This window comes from Rhinolophus sinicus, chromosome 15, assembly GCF_057876585.1.
Source record: "Rhinolophus sinicus isolate RSI-liver-muscle chromosome 15, RSI-T2T, whole genome shotgun sequence".
NCBI lineage: Eukaryota > Metazoa > Chordata > Mammalia > Chiroptera > Rhinolophidae > Rhinolophus > Rhinolophus sinicus.
This window is the reverse complement of record NC_142515.1, coordinates 65,651,395-65,669,148: the sequence shown is the minus strand read 5'-3', so window position 1 is coordinate 65,669,148 and position 17,754 is coordinate 65,651,395. Positions and strand designations below refer to the sequence as shown.

Here is a 17,754-nt window from a genome sequence, read left to right as displayed (position 1 = left end):
CCTCCCTCGCATAATCTGCTGTGTCTCCCAGAGGAGCCTCCGCCTTTGGGGGCTGTTCTGGGCACAGACGGCACAGTCATAGCAGGCATCTGCTATCTCCTGCCATTTCAAAGGCAGACCCCAGCATCTGCTCACCTGCCACATGGTTCGGCTTCCAGCGTGCTGCAATTTCCTGTGCAGCCAATGGGCCACATCAGTGGCAGGAGCCCGTTCTAACTATCGGACCCGTGCTAGGGCATCTGCTTCATCATTACCTGGGGACACTAAGGGGGAGTGACCTGTGACATGCATTAAGGTCACCTCCTTTCTCTGCCCTAGGTCCCAGAGGCCCTGCCACATGGCTTGACCCCACAGTGGACGGTGTCCCAACAACCAGTTTTGGTGTTTCCATGTAGGGAGCCACAACGTTAGGCCCCGGAACACCGCCCAGCTGTTAGTGCAAATAACTAGGGGCCCAGGCTCGTGGCTGATTACCATCCACACAGCCCGTAATTCAGCCCACTGGCTACTCTGGCCCGTCCCAGTATCAGACCAAATGATGTCTGTTTTGGGCTGCACACCAATAGCCGTCCAAACAGCTGCAGCCCCTCGGCTAGAACCATCGGTAAACCAGGCACCCTCAGGTACTGGGGACTGTCCTTCTTTGTAGGGCTAGGGCTCCAAGTCCTCCCTTCTAGGCAGAGCACTTGGCTCAGCCTGGGCTACAAGCTCCACAGGCCCCAGGACCTGTTGTAGCTCTGTGCTCAAAGGGCTTGAACTAAGGGTGCTACGTTGCTCCAAGTAGGCACCCCACTTGGCGAGGGTGGTGGTCTGTGCCACCCCCGTTTTGGGTCCCTGGGTCCACGTACAGACCCACCCCTGGACAGGATAGTTTATTCAAACCAACACATGTGCCGTTCCTGTGATGGCTTCTGTGGCTACTAGGGCTGCATACACAGCAGCCAGCTGTTTCTCTATTAGAGAGTAGCAGACCTCCGCTCCTTTCCATAATTGGGACCAAAATCCCACTGGCAACCAGAGACGCTCCTGCCATTGCCAGAAGCCCCATCCGTACCCCTCTTGGGTTACGTGAACATCAAGTTCAAATGGGCGGCCGGGGTCTACTACTTGCAGAGCCTGTGCCTGCTGCACTGCCCGTTTTGTGGCAATGGAGCCTTGCTCTATAGCCTCTGTCCAATCCCATGAGGTCCCCTTTTTTATTATATTGTACAAGGGCCTTGCCGTTTGTGCTAAATGGGGTACAAATACCCGCCAATATCCTAGCAGACCCAAATACGTCTGCATTTGAGAGACCTTGGTCGGCCGGGGAAAGGCTTGTATCTTATCAATGATTGCCTCAGGTATAACCTTTGTCTTACCCGACCACACAACACCCAAAAACTTGACGGATAAGCCAGGGCCTTGGACCGTTTTCTCATTCACCGCCCAGCTGCATGACTTCAGGTGGCAGAGAAGAGAGGGAGCTGCTTGCTCTAAATCTGAAAGAGAATCTGATGTTAACAGAATGTCATCAACATAATGAAACAAGGCCACAGAGGATGGGTGATCCCACTGTGCCAAATCCTGGGCCACGAGCACGTGGCAGATAGTGGGGCTGTGCAAGTATCCTTGCAGAAGGACTTGAAAAGTCCACTGCCGCCCATCCCACGTAAAAGCAAACTGCTCTTGACACTCGGGTGAAATGTCAATGGAGAAAAAAGCATTGGCCAAGTCCACTACATAGTGATATGTCCCCAGGCGGACAGTCAGACGATCCATTAAATCATGAATTGAAGGCACTGCAGCGTGCAAGGGTGGCGTCACCTTATTTAACTCCCTATAGTCCACAGTCATTCGCCAGGTCCCATCTGGCTTCTTGACAGGCCATACTGGGGAGTTAAAGGGACTGTGCGTTGGCCTCACTATATGTGCCTTTTCCAATTCCAATATTGTATGACCAATCTCCTCCTGTCCTCCTGGCAGGCGGTACTATCATACTTTAACCACGTGCCAGGGCTGTGGCAACACTTGAGGAGGGTGGTGAGCATGCCCGCGTGTCACCGCTTTCACCACCCGGATCCAGAGACGGAACTCTCCTACTGACGTCTGTAAGCTGAGGCCATGTAGCACATCCACCCCTAGAATATATTCCGGAACGGGGGAGACATAAACCTTGTAGGTACGAGGAGGAAGCCTTCCTATACCCAGTGGTAAGGAAACGGCTTTCACAGTCACAGTTTTTCCCCCGTAGCCATCAATGCAGACTGCTGGTCCGGGGAACAGTTCTGGGTTCCCAGAAACGAAACTGCAGTCAACGCCAGTGTCAACTAGAGCCAAAACCCTCTGTACATTCAAAGGGGACCAATGTATGGACAGTTCCACGTGGGGCCTCTGGTCCCTGCTCATCCCCTCTGACAGGGTACCTTGGCCCCACCCCTAATCAAGCTGCAAGGGGTCAGCCTCAAGCGGCTGCATGAAGTCCTGGAGGGACACGGGTCGCGCTTTCCCAGACTCTTCCTTTATGCTTCTCTGGAATTGTTGTTCCGGATGCAACTGTTTCCAAAGTTCAAGCAGGAGTGCATTGGGTTTTCGGTCTATTTTCTTCCTATCGACCCCTGCTGCCACGAGATCACGCCACATCTGTGCGCGTGTTACTCTCTGAGGCCCGCGACCTCGCCCCTTTACCTTTGGTTTGGGCTTCCAGGTCTCAACTGTGCGGACCTCCTGTCTTAACTTCCTTCGCCTCCGGCTTTCAACATCCCCTAGGGTGGCCATGGCAGTTGTAACTTCATGGATCCGTCGCCCTACATGCGGTGTAAGAATAGCAACCAAGGATCCAAAAGCACTCGCAGGTGCAGTATCCAAAACCAGATCTCTCATCCTGGCAGTAAAAAGCTCGTCATCTGGGCCCCGCATGTTGAGGTTAAAAATAGCATGTCTCATACCCATTTCACGGATTATTTGAGTAAGTTCTGTCATGACTTGAGTCATGACTGCCATTGACTCACAGTGTCTGGCAGCTCGCCAGCCTGTTCCCATACGGTGCGTACCGCAGCAGTGAGCCACGCCATTAGAGAATGGTTGCCCTGGTTGTTGGCCAACCTATGGCAGTTTTGTAACCTTTGTCGCAGGGACGGATGCACTGTCACGAAGGCTAGCTTTTCCATCTCGCCTGGGGAGCAGAGAATGCTGTCTGCTCCCTCATCCCATAAACATAATAGCCAAGCCGAGACTGGCTCTCCAGGGAGCTGTCAGTACCACCTCCCCAGCTCCTGCAACTCAGTGGGAGTGTATGGGGTGTAGGTAGTGAACTCAGTCACAGCTGGGTTGCCGGCAGCAACGCCCCCAGGGCCCAAAGGTTGCTCACATTTTACCCTTTGCTTCAAGATTGGCCGGGTTTGGGGGTTGGGAGCTACATTGTCTCCACTGGCTTCCTCCGCCTCTGATTCAGAGTCTCCACCTTGGGGCCCCTGTTCTAACAGGCGGACCCGGGCTTCCAGCACTTCCAACTGGGACACCTGGTTCGGCACCCGGGCCATTTCATTAAGCCCATTTTCCGTGTTGAGACTCAAGGCCTTGAGGAACATCTAGCCCACGTGGCCGGCTGTAGCCTTCTCCTCCTCCGGCAACCGCTCAGCCAGAGCCTGCAGGGCCCTCTCCACACTGGCCGGAGAGCCGTCCATGTCCTCCCACCTCTCCTTGGGGGTCCAACTCCTGAGAACAGTGGCCACCGAACACCATATACTGTGTGGGGACCACACGTCCTCCTGCCCAGAGTCAGACGCCATTCCTACCTGGTCGGAATCTTGCTCACCGTGCCAGGTGTCTGAGTGGGTGGAGTCCTCCGCAGCAGATGTCCACAACTCTCGGAGCTTAAGGCTGCAGCAGATCACCAAAATGAAGGCAATGCCGTCCATGGCCAAGAGGGTGATGTGCCAGCTGGAGGCTTGAGTCTCCCAGGCAGACCGCGCCTCCCGTTCCCAGTGTCGCTACTCATGGGCGTTCCGAAGCTGGGCTCTCACACGCACAACCCGCTCCACCATGCTTCGGTAGGTTTTGGCCGGCACCGTACCCTGCTCGCTGCGCCATTTGTCGTGCGGGAGACCCTGCTCGCTGCGCCATTTGTCGTGCGGGGCGGCCTGCGGGGTCTCTGGTCCCGCTCCCCACATAAGAACGCAGGATATGGTGAGGCTGAAAAGGAACACCCACGGAGCCATAGGTAGGGAAGTCATACCACTATGGTCTCACTGGAGGCTGGGCCCACCGGACACGCAACCTGCCGTCCGCCTTTCCGCCAACCGACCGACCGACGACTCTCCTCCACTCTCCTTGACTCTCTTCCTCTCCTCCCTTCCGCTCTCTTCGGCTCTGCTCGGCTCTGCTCGGCTCCTCGGCAATCCTCGGCAATCCTTCCTAGCCACAGCAGTTATACCGGCGGCCAATCGGCTAACCAGCCACAGCCGACGGCCAATCAGCCACAGCCGATGGCCATCCACCACCTGAGCCAGCACCCTTCCATGTGAGGCCGAGAGCCTGTGAACTACTCTCTGGGGCTCTGTATATATATATATATATGTATATATATATATATGTATGTATATATATATATATATATATGTATATATATGTATATATATGTATATACATATGGAGAGAGAAGATAGAGTAAACAACATGCTACTGAAGAACAACTGGGTCAAAGAAGATATAAAAGGATACATCAAAAGATACATAGAAATTCTCTCTTGAGTTACCCCTACTCATGCTTCTTGGGTTGTGTGAGCCCATCACAGTCTCTGCCCATCTTGCTCTCTACTACTTGCATCTCTTCACCTTTAAGATGCCTGAGGAAGTGCACCATGGAGAGGAATGGAGACTTTCACCTTCCAGGCAGAAATTGCCCAACTCATGTCTCTCATCATCAATACCTTCTATTCCAACAAAGAAATTTTCCTTCGGGAATTGATCAGTAATGCTTCTGATGCCTTGGACAAGATATGCTGTGGGAGCCTGACTGATGGTTCTAAGTTGGACAGTGGTAAAGAGCTGAAAATTGACATCATCCCCAACCCCCAGGAACATATTCTGACTCTGGTGAACACTGACATTGGCATGACCAAAGCAGATCTCATAAATAATCTGGGAACCATTGCCAAGTCTGGTACTAAAGAATTTATGGAAGCTCTTCAGGCTGGTGCAGTCATCTCCACGATTGGACAATTTGGTGTTGGCTTTTATTCTGCCCACCTGGTGGCAGAGAAAGTGGTGTGATCACAAAGCATGATGATGATGAGCAGTATTCCTGGCAGTCTTCTGCTGGGGGTTCCTTCACTGTACGTGCTGACTGTGGTGAGCCCATTGGCCGGAGTACCAAAGCGATGCTCCATCTTAAGAAAGACCAGACAGAGTACTTAGAGGAGAGGCAGGTCAAAGAAGTGGTGAAGAAGCACTCATAGTTCATAGGTTTTCCCATCACCCTTTATTTGGAGAAGGAACAAGAGAAAGAAATCACTGATGATCAAGCAGAGGAAGAGAAAGGTGAGAAGGAAGGGGAAGATAATGATTATGAGGACACTATGTTAAGTGAAATAAGTCAGACAGAGAAAGACAAATATCATATGATCTCACTTATATGTGGAATCTAAAGAAAAGAATAAGTGAATGAACTAATCAGAAACAGTTTTGGAGACATAGAGAAAAAACTGAGGGTTGCTAGATGGGCGGGGGGTTGGCGGTAAGGGGGAAGGAGAGGGTATTAGAAAACAATCGGTGAAAAAAAAAATTTGGGGAGGCGAGGAAAAATGGCGGCATGAGGTGAGCCTCTGTAAAGCTCCCCTGGAATTTACAACGAATTGAACAACAAAAACTCCACAAAAAAACTCCATGCACAGCAGACAGGCAAGACGAAAAGGCCCACTACCGAAATCAACTACAGGTGGGAGATTCATGCGAGCAGGGGAGGAGGGAAGGGAGAAGTGCAGAGACGGAGCGACACAGGCACAGGACACAGACCTAGCTCAGTGCTCCGAGTTCACTGCTTCCCCGAACTACCACGCTGCGGGAGAGGGGAGAATTCAGACTGCTAGGGCTCCGCTTATGGCCCACAGGGCTGAGGGGGCAGCATATAACACGGCTGAACCCAACGCTCATTGCGGAGACCTCGGAGAAAACACTGAGGGAAGAAGGCTGAAAATGGTGGTTAAGCCCTCACTGCCACAGAGAACAGAAGCCTAAGGCATTGAGACTAGCCGCCCACTCTCTACCCTCCCAGAGCTCGCCCAGCCCCGACGTGCCCAGTGCTAGAAGCAGGACAGTACCAGTGTCAGATCAAAACATAGAATATTTGCTGTTCTGAAAACTGTGGACCGGAGACACAGATTCACATCCCAACTAGTTCCGGCAAAGGGGAGGGAGCTGTGGAAGCAGGACTAGCTGTGGTGGTGGTCGCCGCCATTGCTCTGGGCCACCTCTCACAACTCACCCCGCCCCTGGCCCCACCTATCTGGGCAGATCCCTGCAGGAGTAAACAGAACTGCTGAAACATACCGGCTCTGAATCTGGAGCTGGAAGAGCTTTGGAACATCAAAAGCTCTCCGCATGCCCACCAGGACACTGCGCCCTGTGACCTAGACGAACTATTAACAGAGGAGAAGCCCGTCTCCCAGGGAATCCCCCCATTGTATGAGAAGCAGGAATAGTGCAGAGAAAACAGCACTACCATGTGGGAGAAGAGAAACAAATTGCAGTTGGAGAAATAATAAGACATTCTACCAACAAGTACTGGAAAACAAAAGAAAGACCGCTTCCTATCAACCTGTTGCAGAAGCCACTCCTGTAGATGTCTAGGAAGAGAAATAGTAAATGAGTAATTGCCATGAATAACCAAGGCAACAAGATAGCTCAGAAAGAAAGTGAAAAATCTCCAGAAAAGGCACTTAAAGCTACAGAAATATGTGACTTAAATGACAGAGAATTCAAGATTGCAGTTCTGAAAAAATTCAATGAGATGCAAGAAAACACAGATAGGCAGTTAAATGAACTCAGAAACACAATCAAAGAACAGCATGAACATTTTACGAAAGAGATTGAAAATTTTAAAAAGAGCCAAATAGAATTTTAGCAGATTAAGAACTCAATAGAAGAAATTAAGAATGAAATAACCAGCTTAGGTAGTAGAGTTGACCAGATGGAGGAAAGAATCAGTGACATCGAAGACAGAAACTTGGAAATTACAGAGACAGAAGAAGAAAGAGACTTGAGACTTAAAAGAAATGAAAGAACTCTACAAGAACTTTCTGGCTCCATCAGAAAGAGCAATATAAGAATAATGGGCATACCAAAAGGAGAAGAAAGAGAGAAGGGAACAGTGAATATATTCAAACAAATCGTCGATGAGAACTTCCAAAACTTATGGACAGAACTGGACCCTCGAATTCAAGAAGCAAATTGAACACCTAATTACCTCAATCCCAGCAGGCCTTCTCCAAGCTACATTGTATTGAAGCTGTCTAAAATCAACAACAAACAAAGAATCCTCAAGGAAGCCAGGGAAAAGAAGACGGTAACTTACAAAGGAAAGCCCATTAGATTATCATCAGATTTTTCAGCAGCAGCTGTACAAGCCAGGAGGGAGTGGAACCAAATATTCCAACTATTGAAACAGAGAAATCATGAGCCAAGAATAATATATCCAGCAAAGATATCCTTTAAATATGAAGGAGGAATAAAGACCTTTCCAGACATACAGAAGCTGAGGGAATTTTCTAATACACGACCTGCACTACAAGAAATACTAAAGGAGGCTATTCGACCACCATCAACAGGGACAATTTGTGGCAACCACAACTCAAAAAGGGGGAGAGTAAAGGCCTGAACTGGAATACGGGAATGGAGAAAGTAAGCGTGCTGAAGAAAATGGAATACTCTAAATATCAAACTTTCTTTTACATAAACTTAAGGGTAATCACTCAAAAAAAATCCAGAACTGAAATATATACTGTAATAAAAGAAGAAACAGAGGGAAATATCATAGAATACTACCACACAAAAATAATAGACAACAACAAAAAGGCAAAGAAACAATGGAGACACAGCCTTACCAGAAAACTAAAGATAGAATGACAGGAAATCCTCACATATCAATAATCACCCTAAATGGAAATGGACTGAACTCACCAATAAAAAGGCACAGAGTAGCAGATTGGATCAGAAAACTAAACCCAACCATATGCTGTCTCCAAGAGACACATCTCAGCTACAAGGACAAGCATAGACTCAAAGTGAAAGGGTGGAAATTGACACTCCAAGCAAATGGTACCCAGAGAAAATCAGGTGTAGCCATAATGATATCAGATGAAACAGACTTCAAGGTAAAAAAGATAACAAGAGACAAAGATGGACATTTCATAATGGTAAAGGGGACTATAACAAGAAGACATAACAGTCATCAATGTTTATGCCCCCAATCAGGGAGCACCGAAATATACCAAGCAACTACTAACAGAACTAAAGGGAAAAATTGACCAAAACACAGTTATACTAGGGGACTTAAATACATCATTGACAGCTATGGATAGATCATCCAAACAGAAAATAAATAACAAAATAGCAGCCCTAAATGACACATTAGATGAAATGGACATAATTGACATTTATAGAGCACTTCATCCTAAAACATCAGACTATACATTCTTTTCTAGTGTACACGGAGCATTCTCAAGGATAGACCATATATTGGGACATAAAATCAGTCTCAGCAAATTTAAGAAGATTGAAATCATACCAAGCATATTCTCTGACCACAAGGCTTTGAAATTGGATATCAACGGCAAAAAGAAAGCGGGAAAATACACAAACACATGAAGATTAAACAACATACTTTTAAAGAATGACTGGGTCAAAGAAGAAGTTAAAGGAGAGATCAAAAGATACACAGAAACAAATGACAATGAAAATACATCCTACCAAAATTTTTGGAATGCAGCAAAAGCAGTTTAAGAGGGAAATTTATCTCATTACAGGCCTATCTCAAGAAACAAGAAAGATCCCAGATAAATAACCTCATGTTACACCTTAAAGAACTAGAAAAAGAAGAACAAGTAAAACCCAAGGTCAGCAGAAGAGATGAAATAACAAAAATTAGAGCAGAACTAAATGAAATAGAGAACAAAAAGACAATAGAAAAAATTAATGTGACAAAGAGCTGGTTCTTTGAAAAGATTAACAAAATTGACAAACCCTTGGCTAGACTTACTAAGATAAAAAGAGAGAAGACACTGATTAACAAAATCAGAAACGAAAAACGGGAAGTTATCACGGATACCACAGAAATACAAAGGCTCATCCAAGAATACTATGAAGGACTATATGCCACCAAATTCAATAACCTAGAAGAAATGGACAAGTTCTTAAAACATATAGCCTTCCAAGGCTGAATCATGAAGAACTGGAAAATCTAAACAGACCGATCACCAGTAACGAAATTGAATCAGTCATCCAAAACCTTCCCAAAACCAAAAGTCGGGGACCAGATGGCTTCACTAGTGAATTCTACCAAACCTTCAGAGAGGATGTAATACCGATCCTGCTCAAACTCCTCCAAAAAATTGAAGAAGAGACAGTACTCCCTGACTCATTTTATGAGGCCAACATTACCCTGATACCAACACCTGGTAAGGACAACACAAAAAAAAGAAAACTACAGACCAATATCTCTGATGAATACAGATGCAAAAATCCTAAACAAAATTCTAGCAAATCGAATGCAACAATACATTAAAAAGATTATTCATCACGACCAAGTGGAGTTCATCTGCAGGGCACAAGGATGGTTCAACATCTGGAAATCCATCAATGTGATACATCACATAAACAAAATAAAGGACAAAAATCATATGATTATATCAATTGATGCAGAAAAAGCATTTGACAAGATACAACATCCATTTATGATTAAAACACTTAATAAAATAGGTATAGAAGGAAAATACCTTAACATAATAAAGGCCATATATGACAAGCCCTGTGCTAATCTCATAATTAATGGAGAAAAACTGAAGCCCTTTGCTCTACGTTCAGGAACATGACAGGGCTGTCCTCTATCACCTCTGCTTTTCAACATAGTGTTGGAAGTCCTCGCCAGAGCAATCAGGCAAGAGAAAGAAATAAAAGGCATCCAAATTGGGAATGAAGAAGTTAAATTATCACTCTTTGCAGATGACATGATGCTATATATAGAAAACCCTAAAGATGCCACCAGAAAGCTATTAGAAACAATCAACGAATACAGTAAAGTTGCCGGCTACAAAATCAACGCACAAAAGTCCATTGCCTTCCTATATACTAACAATGAAATCTCAGAAAAAGAAATACAAAAAACAATTCCTTTTGCAATTGCAGCAAAAAGAATAAAATACCTAGGAATAAACTTAACCAAGGATGTGAAAGACCTATATGCTGAAAACTATAAGACATTTTTGAAAGCAATTGAGGAAGACACAAAGAAATGGAAAGACATTCCGTGCTCATGGATTGGAAGAATCAACATAGTTAAAATGGCCATATTACCCAAAGCAATATACAGATTCAATGCAATCCCCATCAAAATCCCAATGGCATATTTTAAAGAAATAGAACAAAAAATCATCAGATTTGTTTGGAACCACAAAAGACCCCGAATAGCCAAAGCAATCTTAAGGAAAAAGAACAATAATGGAGGTATCACACTCCCTGGCTTTAGCTTGTACTACAGGGCTACAATAATCAAAACTGCATGGTATTGGCAGAAAAACAGACACATAGACCAATGGAATAGAATTGAGAACGCAGAAATAAAACCACATAAATATGGACAGATAATTTTTGACACAGAAACTAAAAACATACAATGGAGGAAAGACAGCCTCTTCAATAAATGGTGCTGGGGGAATTGGATAGCCACGTGCAAAATAATGAATCTCGACTGTTATCTGTCGCCATGTACCAAAATTAATTCAAAATGAATCAAAGACTTAAGCATAAGACCTGACACAATAAACTGCATAGAAGAAAACATAGGTACTAAACTTGTGGACGTTGGGTTCAAAGAGCATTTTATGAATTTGACTCCAAAGGCAATGGAAGTAAAAGTTAAAATAAATGAATGGGACTATATGAAACTTAAAAGCTTCTGCACAGTAAAAGAAACCATCAACAAAATAAAGAGGCCACCAACTGAATGGGAGAAGATTTTTGCAAACAGTGCCTCCGATAAGGGGCTAGTATCCAGAATATACAAGGAACTCATGCAACTCAACAACAAAAAAACAAACAACCCAATTGAAAAATGGGCAGAGGACCTGAAGAGGCATTTCTCCAAAGAGGACATACAAATGGCAAATAGACATATGAAAAAATGCTCAACATCACTAATCATCAGAGAAATGCAAATAAAAACCACAATGAGATATCACCTCACCCCAGTCAGAATGGCTATCATCAACAAGACAAATAGGAACAAGTGTTGGAGAGGCTGTGGAGAAAAAGGAACCCTCATACACTGTTGGTGGGAATGTAGACTGGTGCAGCCGTTATGGAAGGCAGTGTGGAGGTTCCTCAAAAAATTACGAATAAAATTACCATATGACCCAGCAATCCCTCCTCTGGGTATCTACCCAAAAAATCTGAAAACATTTATACATAAAGACACATGTGCTCCAATGTTCATTGCAGCTTTGTTTACGGTGGCCAAGACATGGAAACAACCAAAATGTCCTTCAATAGATGAATGGATAAAGAAGTTTTGGTATATATCCACAATGGAATACTAGTCGGTGGTAAGAAAAGATGAGATAGGAACATTTGCGACAACATGGATGGATCTTGAGAGTGTAATGCTGAGAGAAATAAGTCAGACAGAAAAAGCAGAGAACCATGTGATTTCACTGATATGTGGTATATAAACCAAAAACAACAAAAGAACAAGACAAATAAATGAGAAACAGAAACTCATAGACACAGACAATAGTTAACGGTTACCAGAGGTTAATGGGGGTGGGGGTGGGAGATGAGGGTAAGGGGGATCAAATATATGGTGATGGAAGAAGAACTGACTGGGGGTGGTGAACACACAATGGAATTTATAGATGATGTAATACAGAATTGTACACCTGAAATCTATGTAATTTTACTAACAATTGTCACCCCAATAAATTAAAAAAAAAGAAAACAGTCAGTAACCACAAGATGGCCATGGGGTTTTGAAAAGTAATTTGGGGAATGTAATCAATAATGTTATAAAGATTTTGTAGGGTATCCGATGGACATGTTTCCCATTTGGGAGACCACCTCAGGGATGATGTAGATGCCTGATCACTGCACTGTACACCTAAAGCTGAACAATAATGAATGTCAACTATAATTATGTATATATATACATATATATATGTATATGTATATATATATATATATATATATATTTACAAGAAGCGGAGTACAGCATTAGGAATAGAGACAGTGGAAATGTAATGGCTCAGTGCAATATCAGAGGGATAATGGATGGGGGAATGGGGGTTCACACAGTGTGAGGGATATAAATGATAAACGTTTAATTTTAAAAAAATGATTATGAGGAAAAGGCCAAAATTGAAGATGTGGGCTCAGATGAGGAGATGGTAGTGCTAAGGATAAGAAAAAGAAAACAAAGAAGATTGGGGAGAAAAACATTGATCGGGAGGAACTGAACAAGACCAAGCCCATTTGGACCAGAAACCCTGATGACATCACCCAGGAGGAATATGGAGAGTTCTACAAGAGCCTTACCAATGACTGGGAAGACCACTTTGCAGTCAAGCATTTCTCTATAAAAGGTCAGCTGGAATTCAGGGACTTGTTATTCATCCCCCATCGGGTTCTTTTTTACCTCTTTAGAAAAAGAAGAACATCAGACCCTATGTCTGGCGTGTGTTCCTCATGGACAGTTGTGATGAGTTGATACCAGAGTATCTCAACTTCATCTGTGGTGTGGTCAACACTGAGGACCTGCCCTTGAGCATCTCCCAAGAAATGCTCTAGCAGAGTAAAATCTTGAAGGTCATTTGAAAAAAACATTATTAAGAAGTGCCTTGAGCTCTTCTCTGAGCTGGCAGAAGACAAGGAGAACTATAAGAAATTCTACGAGACGTTCTCTGAAAACCTAAACTTGGAATCCACGATGACTCTATTCATCAAGGACGCCTTTCTGAGCTGCTGTGCTATCACACCTCCCAGTCTGGAGACGAAATTACTTCTCTTTCAGAATACGTCTCTCGCATGAAAGAGACCCAGAAGTCCATCTATTATATCACTGGTGAGAACAAGGAGTAGGTTGCCAACTCTGTTTTTGTGGAGCGAGTGCGGAAGTGGAGTTTCAAGGTAGTGTATATGACGGAGCCTATCAATGAGTACTGCATGCAGCAGCTCAAGGAGTTTGATGGAAAGAGCCTGGTTTCAGTTACCAAGTAGGGCCTGGAGCTCCCTGAGGATGAAGAGGAGAAGAAAATGGAAGAGAGCCAGACCAAGTTTGAGAACCTCTGCAAACTCATGAAAGAAATCTTGGATAAGAAGGTTGAAAAGGTGACAATCTCCAATAGACTTGTGTCTTCACCCTGCTGCATTGTGATGAGCACCTACAGCTGGACAGCCAACATTGAGCAGATCAAAAAAGCCCTGGCCCTTCGGGACAACTAAACAATGGGCTACATGATGGCTAAGAAGCATTTGGAGATCAACCCCGACCACCCCAGTATGGAGACCCTGAGGCAGAAGGTGGAGTCCGACAAGAATGACAAGGCTGTTAAAGACCTTGTGATGCTGCTGTTTGAGAATGTGCTGCTCTCTTCTGGCTTCTCATTTGAAGATCCCCAGACTCACTCCAACCATATCTACTGCATGGTTGAGCTAGGCCTAGGCATCTGTGAAGATGAAGTGACAGAGGAAGAACCCAGTGCTGCTGTTCTCGACAAGATTCCACCACCCCGCTTGAGGGTGATGGGATGCCTCTCATGTGAAAGAGTAGGAGTTCTACCGGCAGACCTTGTGCCCTGTGTATAGTGTCTCCATGATTCCCCCAGCAGCCCTGAGTGGCCCTGGCACACCTGGTTTCCTCTGCTGATGTCTAGTGGTTTTATCTTCTCTTGTCTTTCTGCCTAGGGCAGGATACAAGGGCCTTGAGACTTCTCCTCCCTCATTTGACATTGGGTTTGGATGTTGTATGTTGTGGGGTTTTTGTTTGTTTGTTTATTTTGTTCTGAAATTAAAGTATACAAAATAAAAAAATACATAGAAACAAATGAGAATGAATATACAGCATATCAAAATAATTGGGATGCTGTGAGAGCAGTAATAAGAGGAAAATCTATATCATTAGAGGCCTATCTCAAGAAATAAGAAAAATCCCGAATAAACAACCTAATATTAAATCATAAAGAACTAAAAAGGCAAGAAGAAAAGAAACCCAAAGTCAGCTGAAGGAAGGAAATAATAAAAAACAGAACAGAATTATATGAAATAGAAAACAAAAAACACAATAGAAAAAATTAATGCAACAAAGAGATGGTTCTTTGACTAGATTAATAAAACTGACAAGCCCCTGGCTAGACTCACTAAGAAAAAAGAGAAAAGACACAAATAAACAAAATCAGAAATGAAAGAGAAGTTATGATGGATAGCACAGGAATACAAAGGATAATACAAGAATACTGTGAAGGACTAAATTTAATAACACAGAAGAAATGGACAAGTTCTTAGAAATATATAGCCATCCTTGACTGAATCTAGAAGAAATCGAAAATCTAAATAGACTGATCAATAGCAATAAAATTGAAACAATCATCCAAACTCTCCCCAAAAGCAATTGTCCAGGACCAGATGGTTTCACAAGTGATTTCTACCAAATATTCAAAAATAAATCAATAACCTGTCTTCCTCACACTCTTCCAAAGAATTGAAGAAAAGGTAATACTTCCTAACTCATTTTGTGAGGCCAACATTACCCTGATACCAAAGCCTGGTAAGAATAATTTTAACACAAAAAAAGAAAACTATAGGCCAATATCTCATATGAATACAGATACAAAAATTCTAAACAAAATACTAGCAAATCAAATACATGAAAAATGTTCTACATCAGATCAAGTGGGGTTCATTCCAGAGTCACAAGAATGGTTCGACACATTAAAATCAATCAGTGTGATACAATATATAAACAAAATGAAGGATGAAAACCACATGATCATATCAGTAGATGCAGAAAAGACATTTGACAAGATACAACATCCATTTATGTTTAAAACACTTAATGAAATGGTTATAAAAGGAAAACACCTCAACATAATAAAGACTATATATGACAAAACCTCAGTTAATGTCGTACTCAGTGTTGAAAAACTGAAAGCTTTTCCTCTAAGATCAAAAAGTAAACAAGGATGCCCCCTCTCACCGCTGTTATTCAACATAGTATTAGAAGTCTTAGCCAGAGCAATCAGACAAGAGAAAGAAATAAAAGGACTTCAAACTGTGAATTAAGTAAAATTGTTACTTTTTACAGATTCATGATTCTTTATGTAGAAAACCTAAAACATTTTACCAAAAAAACTATTGGAAACTAAAAACAAGTACAGTAAAGTTGTAGGATACAAAATCAACGTACAAAAATCCATTGCATTCCTATATACTATCACTGAAATTTAAGAAAAATAAATTTTAAAAAAATTCCTTTTGCAATTGCAACAACAAAAAGTACTTATGAATAAACTTAATGAAGGATATGAAGTATCTATACACTGAAAACTACAAGACATTAAAAAAAATGAAGAAGACACACAAAGAAATGGAAAGATGTTTCATGTTCATGGATTGAAATAATCAACATAGTTAAAATGGCCATATTACTCGAAGCAATATACAGATTTAATTAAATCTCCATTAAAATCCCAATGCCATCTTTTAAAAGGAATGGAACAAAAAAAATCATAAGATTTGCATGGAATCATAAAAGATCCCAAATAGCCAAACCAATCCTGAGAGAAAAAAAGAACAAAGCCAGAGGTATCGCATTTCCTCACTTCAAGTTATATGAAAAAGTGACAATAATCAAAACAGCATAGTATTGGCAGAAAAAATAGTCATACAGGCCAGTGAAATAAAATTGAGCACCCAGAAATAAACCCACCTATATAAGGGTAGATACTTTTCTTCAAAGGAGCCAAAAACATTTAATGTGGAAAAGAAAGCCTCCTCAATAAATGTTCCGGGGAAAATTGGAAAGCCATGTGCAAAATAATGAAACTAGACTGCTATCTGTCACCATGTACCAAAATTAACCCAAAATAGATCAAAGACCTAAATATAAGGCCTGATACAATAAATTGCATAGAAGAAAGCATAGGTACTAAACGTATGGACCTTGGGATGATTTATGGTCCTTTAGAGAGGATTTTATAAATTTGACCTCAAAGGCAAGGGAAGTAAAAACAAAAATAAATGAATGGGACTATACCAAATTGAAAAGCTCCTACACAGCAAAAGAAACCATCAACGACACAAAGAGGCAACCAGATGAATGGGAGAAGATATTTGCACACAACACTTCTGATAAGAGGCTAATATCTAAAATATATAAGGACTCATACAACTCAACAAAAACAGCAACAACAACAAAAAACCCAAACAATTCAATTGAAAAATGGGCAGAGGACCTGAACAGACACTTCTCCCAAGAAGACATACAAATGGCAGCAGATATATGAAAAGATGCTTAACTTCACTAGCTAGTAGGGAAATGCAAATCAAAACCACAGTGAGATACCATCTCACACTTGTTAGAACCGCTATTATCAACAAGACAAATAATAACAAGTGTTGGAGAGGTTGTATAGAAAAAGTAACCCTCATACACTGCTGGTGGGAATGTAAACTGGTGCAGCCATTATGGAAAACAGTATGGAAGGTCCTCAAAAAATTAAGAATACAATTACCATATGACCCAGCAATCCCTTTCCTGGGTATCTACCCAAAAAACTGAAAACATTTATCTGTAAAGATATATGTAGCCCTATGTTCATTGCAGCATTATTCACAGTGGCCAAGACATGGAAACAACTGAAGTGTCCTTTAATAGATGATTGGATAAAGAAGATGTGGTATGTATACACGTATAAAAGGAATATTACTCGCCTATAAGAAAAGATGAAATACTGCCATTTGCGACATGAATGTCTCTTGAGATTATCATGCTAAATGAAATAAGTCACACAGAAAAAGTCAAGCACTATACGACTTCACTGATATGTGGGATATAAAACTAAAAGCAACAAATGAACAAAGCAAACAATCAAAAACTCATAGACATAGACCACAGCTTAGTGGTTACCAGAGGATAAGCGGGGAGGCGGGTTGTAGAAGAGGTTAAAAGGGCTCAATATATGGCAATGAAAGTAGAATTGATTCTGGGTGGTGAACACACGATGTAATGTATAGATGATGTATTATAGAAATGCACACTTGAAACCTATATAATTTTACTAACCAATGTCACCCCAATAAATTTAATAAAAAAAAATAAAAAATATGAAAAGAATTTAAAAAGAAATTAGATTAATGGTTCCTAGGGACTATGGATAGATGTGTGGTGATGACTTACAAAGAGGCATAAACGAACTTTTTGGACTGATATACTGTTCAATGCTTTGATTGTGGTAGTGATTACACAACTGTTAATATTTGTCAAAACTAAGAACAGTACACCTAAAAGGAGTGATA

The 17,754-nt window shown here is 42.6% G+C and overlaps 1 pseudogene; it reads left to right on the top strand.

The window, feature by feature from the left end:
- Positions 1-4,819: 4,819 nt before the first annotated feature.
- LOC109437371 (heat shock protein HSP 90-beta pseudogene) lies at positions 4,820-14,046 on the top strand (annotated as a pseudogene).
- Positions 14,047-17,754: the final 3,708 nt, after the last annotated feature.